Raw genomic sequence first — 16,668 nt, forward strand, 5'->3', positions numbered from 1 at the left:
CTTCAGCATAGTATGATAGTGTGAATTTATTTCTGTAGGTGAATGATGCATCTGGAATATTGTAGCAAAAGCAATTGGATAGGACTGCTAGTGATGCTGTTGTCATGTACACTACATTTGATTCAGTGGCATGTGCACAGCTCTAAAATGCACAGTATAATAGTGACAAATGTCAAGAGAGAGAAACTATCTATGGAGGACTCTGTCCCAAAATTCGCAGTCTGGGAGAGGTTCCTGGTTCTTGAACCAAATCAACCAGGTGTCTACATCTGGAGGATAAGAAAGAGACATAGCTGCATAACACCTTTGTGTACAAATATCATTTATATTTTATTTGTATTATGCTTTTGTTTATTAAGTTTGAACTGGGTTTAGTCAAAAAAACTTTTCATCAGAGGCTCAGGGAGAAAAGTATCAACATATTACAAACATTTTTAAACAGACAGTCTAATATACATGAACAAACATTAAGTAATATATATTGACACACATTCATTTGCTAATTAGATTACATTCATATGAAATAAAGGCAAAGTATTACTGAATAAAAGACAATTATGCATTAGGAGAAGCTGAACATTGAGCATTTGAAGAGGTTTATTAGTGGGTTTGTCAAACAAATGTAATAGATCATATGATTAGTTCTTAGGAATTCAAAGGAATGGAGGTGAAGGAAGGGAACAGGCATGACAGAAAATGTTATTATTTCAGTTAATAGGTGGTGTATAAAGCAGGTTCATGGATAATTATGTGTATGGCTATAATACGGTTATATTAAAAGTACAGAGATGGGGTGTGAGCAGTGTCACAAAGCTAAAACTATTCAAGTATTGGTGAATACCAGTTATGGGTCAGAGGATTCTGAAAGAAGAGGAATAGTTTGACGATATGTCAAGATGAAGACATATCACAGTTGTACAATGTAATCACGTTCTCCTTAGTGTGCATCATTGTATAGTTCAAAAAATCCTAACTACATCTTCAATCTCCAAAAGGCCACAGAACTGCTATACAATTATAGTCTGACATAAGCTGTTACAGCAAACAAATAATATTAAGTGTAAAACAATAAAAAAACTCAAGTGGCTTTTCAACTGCAAGGCAGTCCCTTTATAATTATAACAATGCCTATGTTTGTGCACTGCATTGCTGACATTTTTTTTGCTAATAACAAGAGACAAAGTTAAAATAATGGGGGACAAAGGGCCGAAATCAGGGACAATTTTAAAAATTACTTTAATTCATTTAGCATTTCACTAGTGCAACAGGTTCCACTTCAAAATCCACTTTCTCGAGAGCTGAGACTAAATGAAACCTGATTTCTGGTGGTACTCCTTAGTGGTTTACCAGAAAATCAAAAAATATTGGCTGCAAGAGTGAAGCAGGGCAAAACTATGAAGCAAAATCAAAGGCAGTTGGCATATTTCGCAACCTCAGCCTCTTAGTGCAAGTAATCTGGACAAAGCCTAAAATAGTGGGGTGAAATAACTTAAAATAAGCACATATTTCACATATTGCTGTTATAAACTTAAAACTCTGCTAAAATTGCACGATTTGTGTTAGCATATATTTTCTGAAAGATATGAAGGCTGAAATTCAAATGTATTCCATTACTTAGTGGCCTTAACCATCAGTGGTTTGTCAGAAAACTACAGGTTTTATGAGGAATAGACTAGAAATATGAGGCAGCAATCTGGACAGTTGAGAGTAGGGTTGCCAACTTTTCAAATTTCCAAAGTGGGACTTTTTTTGTAGAAATGAGAGGTTTTGCAGGGCAAAGCATACCTATGGCTAATGCAAAGGACATTATTTCACTTTTTTGTCAAAATAAAATCTTACTCTTGTAGCATGATATATTTATGCTATTTTATATAATATTTAAGTGTTTCATATGCAAAATAACCGTTTTATGCAATTATTAAAGAAAAATTTGGAAATATTTTTTATCCTAAAATCTCAGGACATTTACCATTTGTAATGTTTTTAAGTAGGACACAACTGCCAAAAACACTACTTGAGGGGTATGGAGCTGGGTGCCGAGCTTATTTGAACAGTTAGGGAAGTACAAGAAATCTGCAGTCTTTTTCAACCCAGCTGCTCTAGTACACATTCGCGAAATGCTGCAGGCAATTTTACTCTGCCATGAATCGCCTCTTTTCAAGTCAAACATCTGACTAGCCTGAACAGAAGCTTCTTAGTGCCCAAAGCAACAACGACCTCTCCCAGCAACCACACCCCCAGATGGCACTCGGCAAGTTAAACTGCACGGCATTTTAAATGGGCAGGGGGAGGTGCTCCCTGCAACGCAGGCGGGGACCATTGTAGACGGAAGTGAGGCGGGGACCAGCTCCAGAGGGGTGAGAGATAGGACGCAAAAGTGGTCACGGAGACAACAACTAAACCCCAAGCTCACTATTCAGGAAGATCACCCGGCGTGTTGAGCCTTTACGACTACACGACACGCCAAGCAAGTGCTATTTACGAGAGAGGCTCCTCCCTTTCTGAGTACTGTAAAGGTATAGATCAAAAGTTATAAAATAATTTACCCAACTCTTGGCAGCGGTACTTGTTGCTCAGTCTATTGGTCCTTGGACCTGTACACTTTATGTGCTTATTCAGGAGCTAGTCAGGTGGAAAGCAGCAGTAACCGCCTCTTAATAGCTGTGTTTTACATGCTGAGACTCAGTGTGCCTTTTCTTGCTTAGTCCTGACTGTAAAATAAAGTTGAATAATCTAGATATGCGGATTAAGTTTTTTCGGGGTTCATTTACTCCACATGTCTGTACTCCTTAGGATAATTTGCATTTTCAAATAGTGAAATGTGTTGTTAGACAGAGGAGAAGTAGCAATTGTTAACCTGGTTGTAAAGAATACTGGTCTAGATCAGCAAACAGTAAATAGGGTGTGATAAGTAAATGCCTAAACATAAATATGAGTAATTGTGTAATAGTTCAGTTGCGTGAGAAAGTCTCCTGTTTGTACAACTCATACGCTTGCTTTGCTCTTTCTTGCTTTTGTGATTGTTTATATTCAGATGAGAGCGTAACCTAAGAACACAGTTTGTACAAAAGCATGTCTGCCGTTTGTTTGGGGTTAGAGAGAGATTATTCAGGCCAAAACGTCTAGATAAATAAATGTTTGGATGACTGGTGCAGCAGTCTTTCTCTTTATTGCTTTCTACCTGCTTTTCATCGATTTTGTAGGTGTTCAGAAACTGCAGATTTGTAGTAAAGCAATGGTTTATTCAGTGACATGCAGTTGGTTGTATATTCACCACCAGAGAAAGATGTACGTGGATAATGTTTAATCTACTCAACAGGAGATGGTGGAAGGGAGAAGGACCATTGTGCGTTATAGACCAAGAGATCTTCTACTAGTACCCTCAGAGTTTGGAGCTATAAGAGGACTGACTTAGATTTTGTATGAAGTCATGTATATTAAGTTTTTGTACTGTAGTGCTACTGTTTAACTCTGCTTTTTTTTACTAGTGAGCTTAGTGGGGGTTGTGGTGTTGTATTTGTATATATTATTGTATGTATTTCTTATAAGTAACTGGATACTTTTCAGAGGCAACCCTGGTGCATTATGTAGGTAAGTGACATGGTCAGTGACGCAGTAGTCAAATGGAGGTTAAGGGAATCGAACCATAGCCTACAGGAAGAGTATGTTTAACAACCCATATCCATAATCATCTGTTCTAACTGCCTAACTGTCTTAATGTCAAAGTATTTATAACGGAAGGAGTAGTGGTAAGTTGTGAAAATATCCTTGATCAGGTTTTACACCATGCTAAAATTGCCAGAATTGCACTCTAGACTGCAGTTTAATGTTCTGTGCAGGAAGTGTGACATCATTATGGGTAGAAAAAATATTGAATAAAGGGCCTGATATGATAGTCTCAATGGCTTTATAAGCATTGAGAAATAAATTTCTAGTAATTTTGTATATACTCAAGAGTTTCTACAAGTGTATGTCAGGCATTTAATGTTGTAATCGGATTTTGCCAACTAATTTCTGTAGTATAGTATTTTCCTCAACATTTTTACCATCAGAAGGGTGGTTCTACATATACATAGAGAAAGAAGAACTGAGACATTTTTTTGTGTGTAAATAGCAAGGTCATGTAATGAGGAAGTTGTTTAGTCATAGGTTTGCAAAGCAAAATCAGGTGTGATGCATTCTAAGGCAGTGTGTGGGACCATATTTGAAGAGGGCTGGCTATCTGTAAGTAGGCTGTGCTCTGGAACTGAAAAGTAAAAGTGAAGCCAAAGCTCTCTGCTGTCCCTAATTTTGCCTCATATTTTTTGTCCTCTGTCTCATAAACACTTTGATTTTCTAGTAAATCATTGAAGAGTGCAGCTAATGATGCCAGACGTTAAGAGTTCATACTTATTTTTTTAGAAAATGTATGTTGATAGTAACATTGTTGTGTTACTTTCAAGTGAATTAGAGTAATATTTACAAATCATGTCTGATTTTGGACCTTTGTCCTGTGCTAATTTTTGTTTTGTCCAGAATTCTTGAGTAAATTAACTTGAGAGGTTTGGGTGTGGCAAACAATGCAGCACTGTGGAGAAGAAGGTGTTGCTTAGAAGGCAGGAATCTGCAAAGAGAGTGCCCAAGTAGTTGTATGTTGACTGTTTTTATCTCTTTCTTGTATTTTTTTTAAGCCAGTAGTAGAAGTGAATTCAGTATATTTGCCTATGTTTTCTTTCGGATGCCAAAGTTGGATGTTTTTCTTGCAGTACTGATGGCTTTTAGTTTTGGAGGTAACGTGGACCATTGGAGGGGCAATATGTCAAGAAAAGCTTAAGCCTCCCAAGAGCACCCCTTTCTTGTTTAAGGGGGAATAGGTATTAAACATGATGCCCAAATGACTTCAGGCAGAAGTCTGAAGTTTTGCTGGCTGCCCCTTTTCCAGTAGGAGGATGTTTTGGCAAACGCAATACGAGTATAGATGAGACAATTGCTTATTTGTTTCCTAAGAAAGATTGAAAGGATTAATACTCTTTTTTTTTTTTAATTCTACAGTAAAACTGCAAAATTTATATTTTTCATCATATCTTGAATTCTGTGCCTTACAAATACACCAGTGTTTCTTATTATGTTTTGAGTTGTTATCCCCCAAAGAGGTCAACATGGGGACTGCCATACAGTGTGATTTGTGATTTTTGTTTTTTAAAGTGTGTTCATCTTTCACCCAGAATGCAGGTTGGTAGTGCTAGGATTCCCTGATTATTTTTCTTATGTGGGCTATGTAAGCTGTGTCCATACTTATTTTTAAGTGAATTACTCCCAATTTGCACTTACTCTAATCTTGTCATAGCCTTCATGAACCATTTATGTTTGTTTCAATACAAAATGGTGAAAAAGAAGGATTTTGCTAAGTGTTCAGATCTATTGACCTTAAAAAATAATTCCAGACTATCCCTAATTAATAAGTCTTGTTAGATGTGAAAGTTGTCAGCTTAGCTGATGTATTGATGTGACTGATAGTTGTCACTTCAAAAACTGCTATATCCGTGACTTTCTGTTTTTTTTTTTTTTTTTTTTTTTTTTTTTTAGGAATAGTTAAAATCTGTTCCCGAGGTTGTCCCACTGTTAATTTTGGCTTTGCCTTGATTTCGTGTGCTCAGAGGCACCGGAAGCTGTTGAAGGCTGGGGGGGGGGGGTGAGAGGGGCACTTAGTTTTAAAACATTGCCCTTTTTAGATCACTATTTACTACCACAATATAGCTTCACTTGGAGGACATTTTAAGCTTAGCCAATTTCCCTTTTGGTGCTTGAATTAACATTTCCTGATTGGTCTTGCCTATCTCATCGCTGGAAATTGTACATTAGTCCTAGTGAGAATAACTGGGATCATACCATAGATAATTTGAGGGGACCTACTTAAGGGATGCAGCATTTAGGAATAGCTTCTATCTATTAGTGGCACAAGGGACAATCTTGGAGTATATTTCTGTTACCCATCCTTAGATCCAAGTTGCATTTGAATATGGATGGGGATGAGCTTTGTTTTGCTTGAATGGATAGTCTGTTCTGGAATAGTAGTAGCCTCTAATATGTATCTATCTCTCCACAACATTCAGTTTAGATACCTGGACTGAGCATTTCTGATACCATTTGACTTGCTGCTGTTCAGTAGGTCCATCAGTATTAGGTTGGAGGATGCCTTATATTCCAGACTCTGGTCACCTCTAAGCAGTCTGTAGGATATTAAGTATAGAGATAAATCTTTGAGATGGTCCATGAAAGACCTATTGTTTAGGACTTGAACCCTTTTATTAAGGTATCTCTGTGGGGCCCTAAACAGGGTAATAGAGCAGCCCTTCCTGCAGCAACCCCTTACCGCTCCAACAGAAGCCCCTTACCAGTCACTCAGGTGTTCCAGTACTTGTCTGTTTCTCCTCGGTTACCATAAACACTGTTCAAACATGTCCGCTTACATACTGTTTTCTTATTTACTTCTACAATGATTTCAGAAATTGAAATAAAATAGCACAAACACTAAGCCATTTGCTAAATAAACAATACAGTCTCGCAGTGAAAACAGACTTGGCAGCAGTAAACTTCCCTGCCCTTGAAAGTCACATTCATTGAAACGGCATGAAAACCCACATTTATTTTGCATCTGGCCAGTGGACGGCTATGCTTACCTCTGGGCTGTTTTCAAAACCATAGGCTCCTTACACATTTTTAGGGTCATGCATTACATGTATGTATTCCTTAATTCAAAAAATACTCTAGCTGCTCTAATCAATGAAGGCTGTCCGCATATATAACCACCAATAGTTCCAAATTCCAATAGACACACAAAAGCCCAAAGCAAGGTAAAGTCCATTTATTCCAAAAATGACAAAAACACTGTGTACAATTGAGCGCTTTCGTCTCCTCACCGGAGACCTCTTCAGAATCATTGTCAAGTATTCCTTAATTCACCTTCTTGATTGTATTAAATTATATTCCTTGTATAATATAGCACTACTTGTTAGAATCTGTTTTAAACTTGTAGTTTTGAACAGTCTTCTAGTAAGCAGTGAAACAATGAACAATAATGAATGACACAACTACCGATTTCAGAAAATTTCAGCCGTAAAAATTCACTCAAACTTCTGTCATTGTAATCCACCAATATCAGTTTGTTGTTGTGTCTTTTGGCTTTTTCCGGTTAGGGGTCGCCACAGTGGAACTCTGGTCCACTAATGATTGGTAGTTGATTTTTATGTGCCGAGTTACCAGCCCTGACGCACAACCTTCAACGAAGGTACGCCCAATCACGCATGTCTCCACGCAGAAGACGCTCTAGCTGAGAATCGAACCAGACAGCGTCTTACTGTGAGGCTACCGCAGCACCACTCTCTGCAGAAGTAAAAATCATCTAAATAATTCCACATTAAAGAGATCTGTAACTAATGAAGAGGTTGGTGCTAGCAAACACCTTTATATTTCATTGTTTCATCTACAAATAAAGTGCCTGTTGCCCAATAAATTGCTTCTGTTACATTAAAAAAATGATAATCTAGTAATATTGCAATAGGGAGTGGATGGCAAACTGATAGGTTCATCGTTACTAAGTAACTCCTCCAAAGGAAGACATTCACATAACTGCAACATCCACTCCCTTTAAAGTACAACACAGTACAGTATCAGCGAGCCATCTGGATACTGTGGGAGTAGAACACACAGCCTTCTGCATCAAAGGCAAGTATACTACCTGTTGTGCTACTAACAATGCAAACAAACTTGGCATAAGCAGCTTTAAACTTCCCCTGAAGCTCTTGGCTCCTTGTCAAATCCACTTGACACTCAACTAAATCTCTCAACTTCACAGCACATGAAACATGGAAAAAGCCAACATTTATTTGCAGGGGGGTTGGGGGTGGGGTGGGAACAACAAAGGCCCAAAACCAGGGACACATTTTAAACATTGCTTGTATAATCTTAGAGAATGTTGCTAAAATAAAGTGTTTTGTGTTACCATGTGTTTCCTGAAAGATAGGAAGACTGAAACCTAAAGGGCCATCATTATGTAGTGAATTTAGTTCTCACTGATTTACCAGAAAACTACAAATTTTAAGAGGAACAGACCAAAAGTATGAGCCAAATATTCTGGGAAAATCTGTGCAGTTGAGAGCTATGGACTCAACTCCTCGAATAACAAGTGGGGTATGGGAGAGAATTCATGCTCTTGCTTTAATTGTCAAAAGGTGCTTCAACAAAGTATTAATTTAAGGGTGTGCACACTTATGCAACCAGCTTATTGTACGTTTTTTATATTTTCCCCTAACAGATTTGTTTGTCTTTCAATTGAATTGTACAAGTTATAGGCCACATTAAAGGTGGGAAAAGTTTTGAAATGATTTATTGTGGTCTCATTTTTTTATATCCCAAAAACCTGGCATTTTAACAGGGGTGTGTACACTTTTTATATCCACTGTACTTAATACAGCAGATGGAAACCTTGATATGTACTTCATGTCTAGCTGGAGGGAGGCAGTGAATGGATGCCATGAAAGCACTTTGAAGCCATAAAACTTGAGCTGATCGGCCAGTGGGAGGAGAAAAACATAAAAAGCAACAATCAAAGGCTGATCTACTTCAGACGTTCTGAAATGAGTTAATTCCTTGTGGCATTTTCAAACCTAGTGTGAGTAGGTACTTGAAGTGTCACTGGGATTAAGTGTAAGGAGAAAGTAAATGTATTCTAGGAATTGTATTCATTTGCTTTATAAAACATCTTTCAAATACTTACTAGATAATGAATGTTTATTAAATGCATCATTTATATTCCAACATTTAATGTCATTAAGTGATGATTAGTGATCAGCAGTATGGTTTCATTCCACGAAAGAGCACTACAGATGCGATGTTTGCTCTGAGAGTGCTGATGGAGAAGTACAGAGAAGGTCAGAAGGAGTTGCATTGTGTCTTTGTGGACTTGGAGAAAGCATATGACAGGGTGCCTAGAGACGAGTTGTGGTATTGTATGAGGAAGTCGGGAGTGTCAGAGAAGTATGTAAGACTGGTACAGGATATGTACGAGGGTAGTGTGACAGTGGTGAGGTCTGCGGTGGGATTGACGGATGCATTTAAGGTGGAGGTGGGATTACATCAAGGATCAGCTCTGAGCACTTTCTTACTTGCAATGATGATGGACAGGTTGACGGACAAGATCAGACAGGAGTCACTTTGGACTGCGATGTTTACAGATGACATTGTGATCTGTAGTGAGAGCAGGGAACAGGTGGATACGACCCTGGAGAGGTGGAGATATGCTCTAGAGAGAAGAGGAATGAAGGTCAGCAGGACTACAGAATGTGTGTGTGCATGAGAGGGAGGATAGAGGAATGGTGGCAAAGGTGGATGAGTTTAAATACTTGTGTTCAGCAGTTCAGAGTAATGGTGAGTGTGGAAGAGAGGTGAAGAAGAGTAGAGGCAGGATGGAGTGGGTGGAGAAGAGTGTCAGGAGTGATTTGTGACAGACGAGTACCAGTAAGAGTGAAAGGGGAGGTCTGCAAGAGAGTAGTGAGACCAGCTATGTTATATGGGTTGGAGACAGTGGCATTGACAAAAAGGCAGGAGTCAGAGCTTGACATGGTAGAGTTGAAGATGTTAAGATTTGCACTGGGTGTGACGAGGATGGACAGGATTAGGCATAAGTATATTAGAGGGTCAGCCCAGGTTGGAAGGTTTGGAGACAAAACCAGAGAGGCAGGATTACGTTGGTTTGGACATGTGCTGAGGAGAGATGCTGAGTATATTGGGAAAAAGATGCTAAGGATGAAGCTGCCAGCTAACAGGAAAAGAGGAAGGCCTAAGATAAGGTTTATGGATGTGGTGAGAGAGGACATGTAGGTGGTTGGTGTGACAGAGCAAGATGCAGGACAGGAAGAAATGGAAACAGTTGATCCGCTGTGGTGACCCCTAATGGGAGCAGCCGAAAGAAGAAGATGATGTTTATAAATTCTACAACTCAACCTTCTTATAAAATGCCTCACAGAAAGGCAACTAGCAATATAAACTATCCCCTGATAACTTAGTTACAAAATTCTGGAGACTGTATTGTTCTGTTTTTATCAGGCCTCTGTTAAAAATGTACTTTACAAGTAACTCTGAAATATTTACAGGTGCCATACTTTAGCATTTTTCTTTCTTTGTTATTTTTAATAACCATACCAGTATTTATGCCCCTTTTCAAGTGTTATCTTCATGTTAAATCCCCTTTATATAGAAAAGATGGTGCATCTCTTTTTTTAGTGTTAGTGTCATAATAAAGAATGTTCTTCCAATTTTTTGTTATAATCTTGCACACTGCCCTAAAGAGCATGAGATGCATGCTAAGACCATTGTCTTATTAAAATCCGTATCTACTGACCTTTCTAAATTTATTAATGATACAAAGTCTACCACTCTTGCCTGTATAATATCGTCCGCTATATAATTAAGCATTTCCAGTAGATGATGTCTCTGTGAAATATATTCTTTAAATGATGTAATTCTTTAAGGAACGCATTATCTTTGCTAACTAACCTAGACTGTCTGTAATATTCATTTTTTGCCACCTCACATGGTTACGAGTGAAAAAAAAAAAGAGGAATTTGAAAAGGTAGGTACTAGCAAAATGTATATAAGAATTCGAAAGATTGGCTTTTAATATATAGTGCAACAAATTATTTTGTTAATCATGTCTTTATAAATTTTAATGTTCAGAAAATTTTATAGAATTTAATCTTAAAAATGTTGTAGTTGATTTTAAATATTCAAAAAAAATTCATGCAGTAAGATGTCCTTTCCAACCCATAATATAAAAATGTCATCAAAAATCTAAATCATAAATTAATTAAATATAACATCTGTTTGTCAATATGTTAAAATACTATTGACAAACTTTTGCATTAATTGTCCCATTGCTACCCCTGTCTTTTTTGATGATATTCCCCTTTCAAAACTAATAAAAAAAAGTATTGTAAAACACATTTCATAGACTCTTCAATTTAAGATCAATGCCGCGGTGGTACGCCGGTGGCGTTGTTACCTCACAGCAAGAGGTTCTCCCGTTTGATTCTTGGCTTGGCCTGGGAGTGCCTTCTGTGTGGAGTCTGCATGTCCCCCCCGCGGTTGGGTAGCGTTCGAAAGATAAGCGTGTGTAAATGGGCGTGCCTTCGTTGAAGGTTGGGTGTCGAGCTGGCACCTCGGCGTTTCGTAAAAATCTGCTGCCAATCATTAGCAGACTGGAGTTCTGCTGTGGCGACCCATTACCGGGAAAAAGCCGAAAGACAAACAACAAGAACAACTATTGAAATAGGAGTAATTTGTAAAGGATTACATGAACTATTGCGTACTCACCTCCATTGGTGTAGCTGTAAATAGATTTTGAATATCCACAGTGACTTACAAATGTTTTTATTGCATTCTGGAGTACCCATTTCAGATCAAAACTGCTATAAATCCTTAAGGACATGTTTGATATTTATTGATTGACTGATTCTTTGTTTGTTTGACATTTGATTACTGGGAAAGTCCGACTGGGTAGAAGCACATTTTCATTTTCCGGGGAGAAAAGCTCCAAATTAATACAAAACATTTTAAGAAAAATGTCTTCAAAAGTAAAACAAGAACATCTGCAGTTTAAATGATTATAAAAAAATTATGCATAATATAAAAATATTGGTTAAGAATTTATACAAGGTATATGACAATCATTTAATATTTAGAGAAATTTTAGACAGTTTGTAGATAAATTAAAGGTAGGCAAGTCTAATACAAACAGGAGTTGCAATATGAAGTGAGGGAAAACGGACTTCTGCTTTATTTCATAGGTGTGTACTAGGCTAATGGCCCTGGAGACTTTACAAGCCTAGCCCATATAAGTATCCTGGCTTCGTGCCACCTGACATTACATCCCAGTGCCTCTATCAAGTAGAGCCACTGGAGTGATCCCCGGGGTGAGCTTTCTATTTCCCATCCACTCATCACGGTTTCTCTTGAAGAGGCCCAGTGAGTTGCTCTGTTTGACATTTATGGGAAGTCTATTCCAGAGCATGTGCAGTCTCTTGGTTATGAACCTGTCCCTCCAGCATGTTCTGTTGATTGTGGTAATGAGGTTAAGGTCTCTGGAGCATGTGGTGCGGAAGGATTGGGATTTCTTTAGATGTAGCATTTCTAACACAGCTGGGTCAGACATGGCTTTATAAGTCAAGCAGAGATTGCCTCTTAGTAGACGATATGAGACCGAGAGAAAAACTGGAGTTTTTGAGTCTGTCCATGTAGGACACATGTTTATCGCCTAAGATCCTCTTCGTGAGGTACTTTTGTGGCCGCTCTAGGCATTGCAGCTGTCTAGTGAGGTACATGCCAAATGGGGCATTATACTCAATGATTGGTCTAATGAGGAAAGAGTAGAGAGAGATGATGACCTCTTTCTTTCTGGATGTAAAACCCTTGGTAATGAGATGTGCCACATAGGAGGACTTTCTGACCACAGTGGCAATATGTTGGTCGAAGGAGGGGGTTGCTGTCAACCTGTGTCCCCAGATCTCTTATAATTCCTTCAGTGTTCAGTGGGCTCCCATCGATGCGATAATTAGCAGGAACTGAGTTTTTCCCAAAGGGGATGACTGTGCATTTTTTCGCATTAAACTTAAGGTCATGGTTTCGACACCAGTCATTGGCCTCAGTGAGGCCTTTCTGTAGGATGTCTGCATCACTTGTGCTCCCAGCTTGCAGTTGTCTGAGAACTTGGGTCAGCCAGAGTCCCTCTGTGTTGGCTTGGACTTCTGAGAAGTAGATGCCAAACAAGAGAGGACCCAGGACCAAACCCTGTGGGACTCCACTCATGACTGGTCAGCAGTCTGACTTTGAGTCTGCTACTTTCACACTGTGGGTTCTACTTTCACACTGTGGGTTCTACCTGTGAGCCAATTTGCAACCCACCTAGTGATGTAGGGGTTGATGCCTAGTTTGGTGAGTTTATCAATGATTCCTGAGTGAGGAATGGTATCAAAGGCCTTGGCCAGATCGAGGTAGGCTGTATGAACTGCCTTATCCTCATTCACAGCTCTGATGACTGTCTCAGATAAGTCAACCAGGTTGAGCAGGCATGATCTACCCTTCACTAAATCAAACTGCGTGGGATCTAGAGTTTGGAGATTCCCTATATCCTTTAGTAGGGACAAAGCCTGAGGTGAGGCTGTGATTGAACAGGGCACACAGATGTGGTGCCAGTTCACTTTGTAGTTCATGTAGAACACAGCCAGGGATATTGTATTTAGAGAGAAAGTCGGGGAAGAGAAATAGATAGCAGTAAGGAAGTAAGTGAAAAGGGAGAGTATGGAGGTATAAGGAATGATGTTTCCAGTCTACGTTGATACACTTGGCAAGTGGTTCTGTTTGAGCCCGTTGCTGAAACTGTAGACTTGAATGGGCAGTTAACATATTCCTTTTGCAATTTTGGTATTCCAAATATGGCTGGAAAAATGTGATTTTTAACCATCAAAAAAAAAAAAGGAACTTAATGTCTGTAACCCTCTAAAAAAATCAAATCTGTCTTGTACCAGGCCACCAACCCAGTTAAAAAAAGTAAATAAAATGTAAAGAGTACCAGTACTGGAAGAGAGGGAATTTAACCAAGGATTTAGAGGAGTATAGCAAACATGATGCCCCCCTTACATCTTGGCCCTATTTTGACTTAACGGATGACTTTTTGTGTTAAGTAAGGACATGGAGGAATTTCTGCATAAATTGCTATTGCCAGAACCTTATAGAACATTAGTAATGAAGATGGCCCACAGTCGCATGTTAGGAGGTCACCTTGGAAATGGCCAAAATTATAGCAAGAGTACTAGTCGGATTTTACTGGACAGGCATACTGAAAGTAAGAAATTGTATGTGCTTCTTGTCTAGATAGAGAGAGAGCTGCATTTCATCGTAAGAGTTCATTTATCCCATTTTCTGATACAGATGTGCCATTTGAACATATTGTTGTAGATACTGAAAGTGTCGCTAGTGAAATTTAGCAGGGGGTATCAGTACACGCAATGGACTATGCAACAAAATGGCTGAAAGCAGTGCCATTATGCAAAGTTAATGCTAAGGCTGTTGCCAGAAAACTGGTACTGTTGTGTTCCAGAATGGGCATCCGTAAAAAAAATAATTTAATAATGAAGGCACCCCCTTTGTTGGCATGGCTTTAGCTAAGCCAGTTCATTGAACTTAAAATAGACTGGATTAGTATGTGGGTGTATTCAATCAGGAAAGTTACTGACACAGATGTTAAGAACTAGGACCAGTTTTTACCCTACTTATGTTTGTTATAAGGGAGCTACCACAAGCGTCAGCTGGGTTTACCCCATTTTTTGAACATTTGCATGACAGAAGAGTAAGTAAACTTGGGAAGAAGAGAAGCCACCATTTTAAAAGTGTGATGGAATGCTACATTAGTTTGTAGCATGGACTAAAGTTGGTTATGCTCATAGTAAAGGAGCACATGCAGAAAGCCCGAGAAGTACAACCCTGACTTACGGAGCTGAGAGATCAAATGTAAAAAATCAGGCATGCACATTACATAAGGATTTTTTTAACTAATCTTTCTTTTTTCCCTGTATAATTTAATATCCTATTTTACTGTTTAAATCTTTACAGTAAAATAGCAGTTAAATCTGATCACTTTTCAATTATTATTTTTTTTTTTATTTTACTTCTTTTCCCTCCATTACCATATACGGCCTTCTTTTTCTTCAAACTACTCTTCAGCTGTACTAAATGTATATAGTTACAAGTCCTTTTACTGAATCTTTTTAAGCTCAGTCTGCCTAGCCCGGTTAACAGAAACAGAAAGCAAATTGCTGCAGATGTCGTAGCCTACCCTATCTCAATCCTAATTAACAGAACCATAACCGAGGCCTCAATCCCTTCAATTTGGAAAATATCCTATGTTATTCCACTCCACAAAGGAGGTTCATCCACAGAACTATCCAACTATAGACCTATAGCCATACTATCACCACTTGCCAAAATTATGGAAAAGTGCATGCACAACAAACTAATGCTCTATCTAACCCAAAATAAACTACTCACAGACTCTCAACATGGATTCAGACCCCATCATAGTACAACCACTGCCCTCCTCTCTTTTACTGAAAACATTAATCTTAACCGAATAAAAATAATATCCTCCGCTCTCTTCCTGGACCTATCGAAAGCCTTCGATATGGTAAACCATCAGTTACTTCTATATACTTTAAAAACCCTGTATCTAGATACTCCAGCCCTTGACTGGTTTCAAGCTTACCTCACTGGGAGACAACAAGCAGTAATGTGGCAAAACAAGCTGTCCTGCCTACTACCAAATACCATAGGAGTTCTTCAAGGTTCCATATTAGGACCTCTCCTCTTTTCAGTCTTCATAAACAACATCCAAACAGTCATCCCTGAAGCCACCTGCATTCAATATGCAGATGACTCGACTATAATATGTTCCAATGCCTCTCTTGCAAATCTACTAACTACCACCCAACATAGCTTCACCAAAGTCGAAAACTGGCTTGCCAACCATCTCCTGATCTTAAATCCAAACAAAACCAAGTTACTTCTCTTCTACCCAACCAATAGATCTCTGACTGAAAACTTCACTATAAAATCCAATAATGGGACCATCATCTCCCCAGACACCTATACAAAGCTATTAGGAGTAAACATTGACAATAAACTCAGATTTGATATACATATCAACCAAGCCATTAAGTCAGTCAACAAGAAACTTGGGACCCTATATAGAATTAAAGCCTTCCTTACCCCGAATGCCAGGGCAGCCACAGCCTGTTCACACCTTCTCTCTACCCTACTATATGCCTCTCCTGTCCTCACTCACCTTAACAAATCTGATCTGGCCAAGCTCTCATCCTGCTATAATCACATTGCCAGGTTCGCTACAGGCCTACCCTACAGAACACACCACTGTACTAACCTGAAAAAGCTTGGATGGATAGAATTCCCACACCACCTTCACCAGTCCCAACTCATAGAGGCCTTCAAAATCCTTAAACAACCTGAGAATAGCCCAGCACTAAAAAACTTAATGACTCCCTACTCCAATCTAAGCTGCCTTCGCTCAGCAAACAGACTCCTTGTCCAAACAACTAAATCTCTCAACCTAGGTGGTGACGCGCTATTTGCCAACACCACTTGTAAAATATGGAACTCTCTCCCAAATAACATCATGCTTGCAACTTCTCTAAGTCAATTCAAAAATAGTCTAAAACTCCACTTCAAGTCACACTGGCTATGTCCTTGCTCAAACCCAGACTAGCTCTGTGCCATTAACTAAAACATAAACAACTAGCTAAGATGATAAGTACTTTGTATACTGTGATAAAGAAATATGTATCCTGTCTAACTCTGTGTCATTATACTGCCTACCGTCCTTGCTAATATGTTATTAATGTTACATTTGTAGTAATCTCAGAAATAGTAATGGCAGTCTTGTACTTGTATGTAAATAGCCTATTTTTTGTTAAGTTCTTTCAGCTCATTTACTGTACCTAATTATCAGTGTAACTCTGTTGGAGCTTTTCTCCCCGGGCCTCCGCTGAAAAAGGACATGTATCCAGTCGGACCATCCCGGTTAACAAATGTAAAATAAAATAAATAATAATAATAAATAACAGA

The 16,668-nt window shown here is 38.7% G+C and overlaps 1 protein-coding gene across 1 annotated transcript in view; it reads left to right on the forward strand.

The window, feature by feature from the left end:
* The first annotated feature begins 2,335 nt into the window (after positions 1-2,335).
* The window catches only part of LOC122793337 (PDZ and LIM domain protein 5-like), a 2,364,325-nt gene continuing 2,349,992 nt past the window's right edge, over positions 2,336-16,668 (forward strand). Inside the window, exon 1 of the mRNA XM_044061256.1 lies at positions 2,336-2,516. The gene's annotated coding sequence lies outside the window, so the exon portion shown is untranslated. The remainder of the gene's footprint in view (positions 2,517-16,668) is intronic.

The sequence above is a fragment of the Protopterus annectens genome, chromosome 2.part0, assembly GCF_019279795.1.
Source record: "Protopterus annectens isolate FY-2018-M chromosome 2.part0, PAN1.0, whole genome shotgun sequence".
In the NCBI taxonomy this organism is placed as follows: Eukaryota; Metazoa; Chordata; order Ceratodontiformes; family Protopteridae; genus Protopterus; species Protopterus annectens.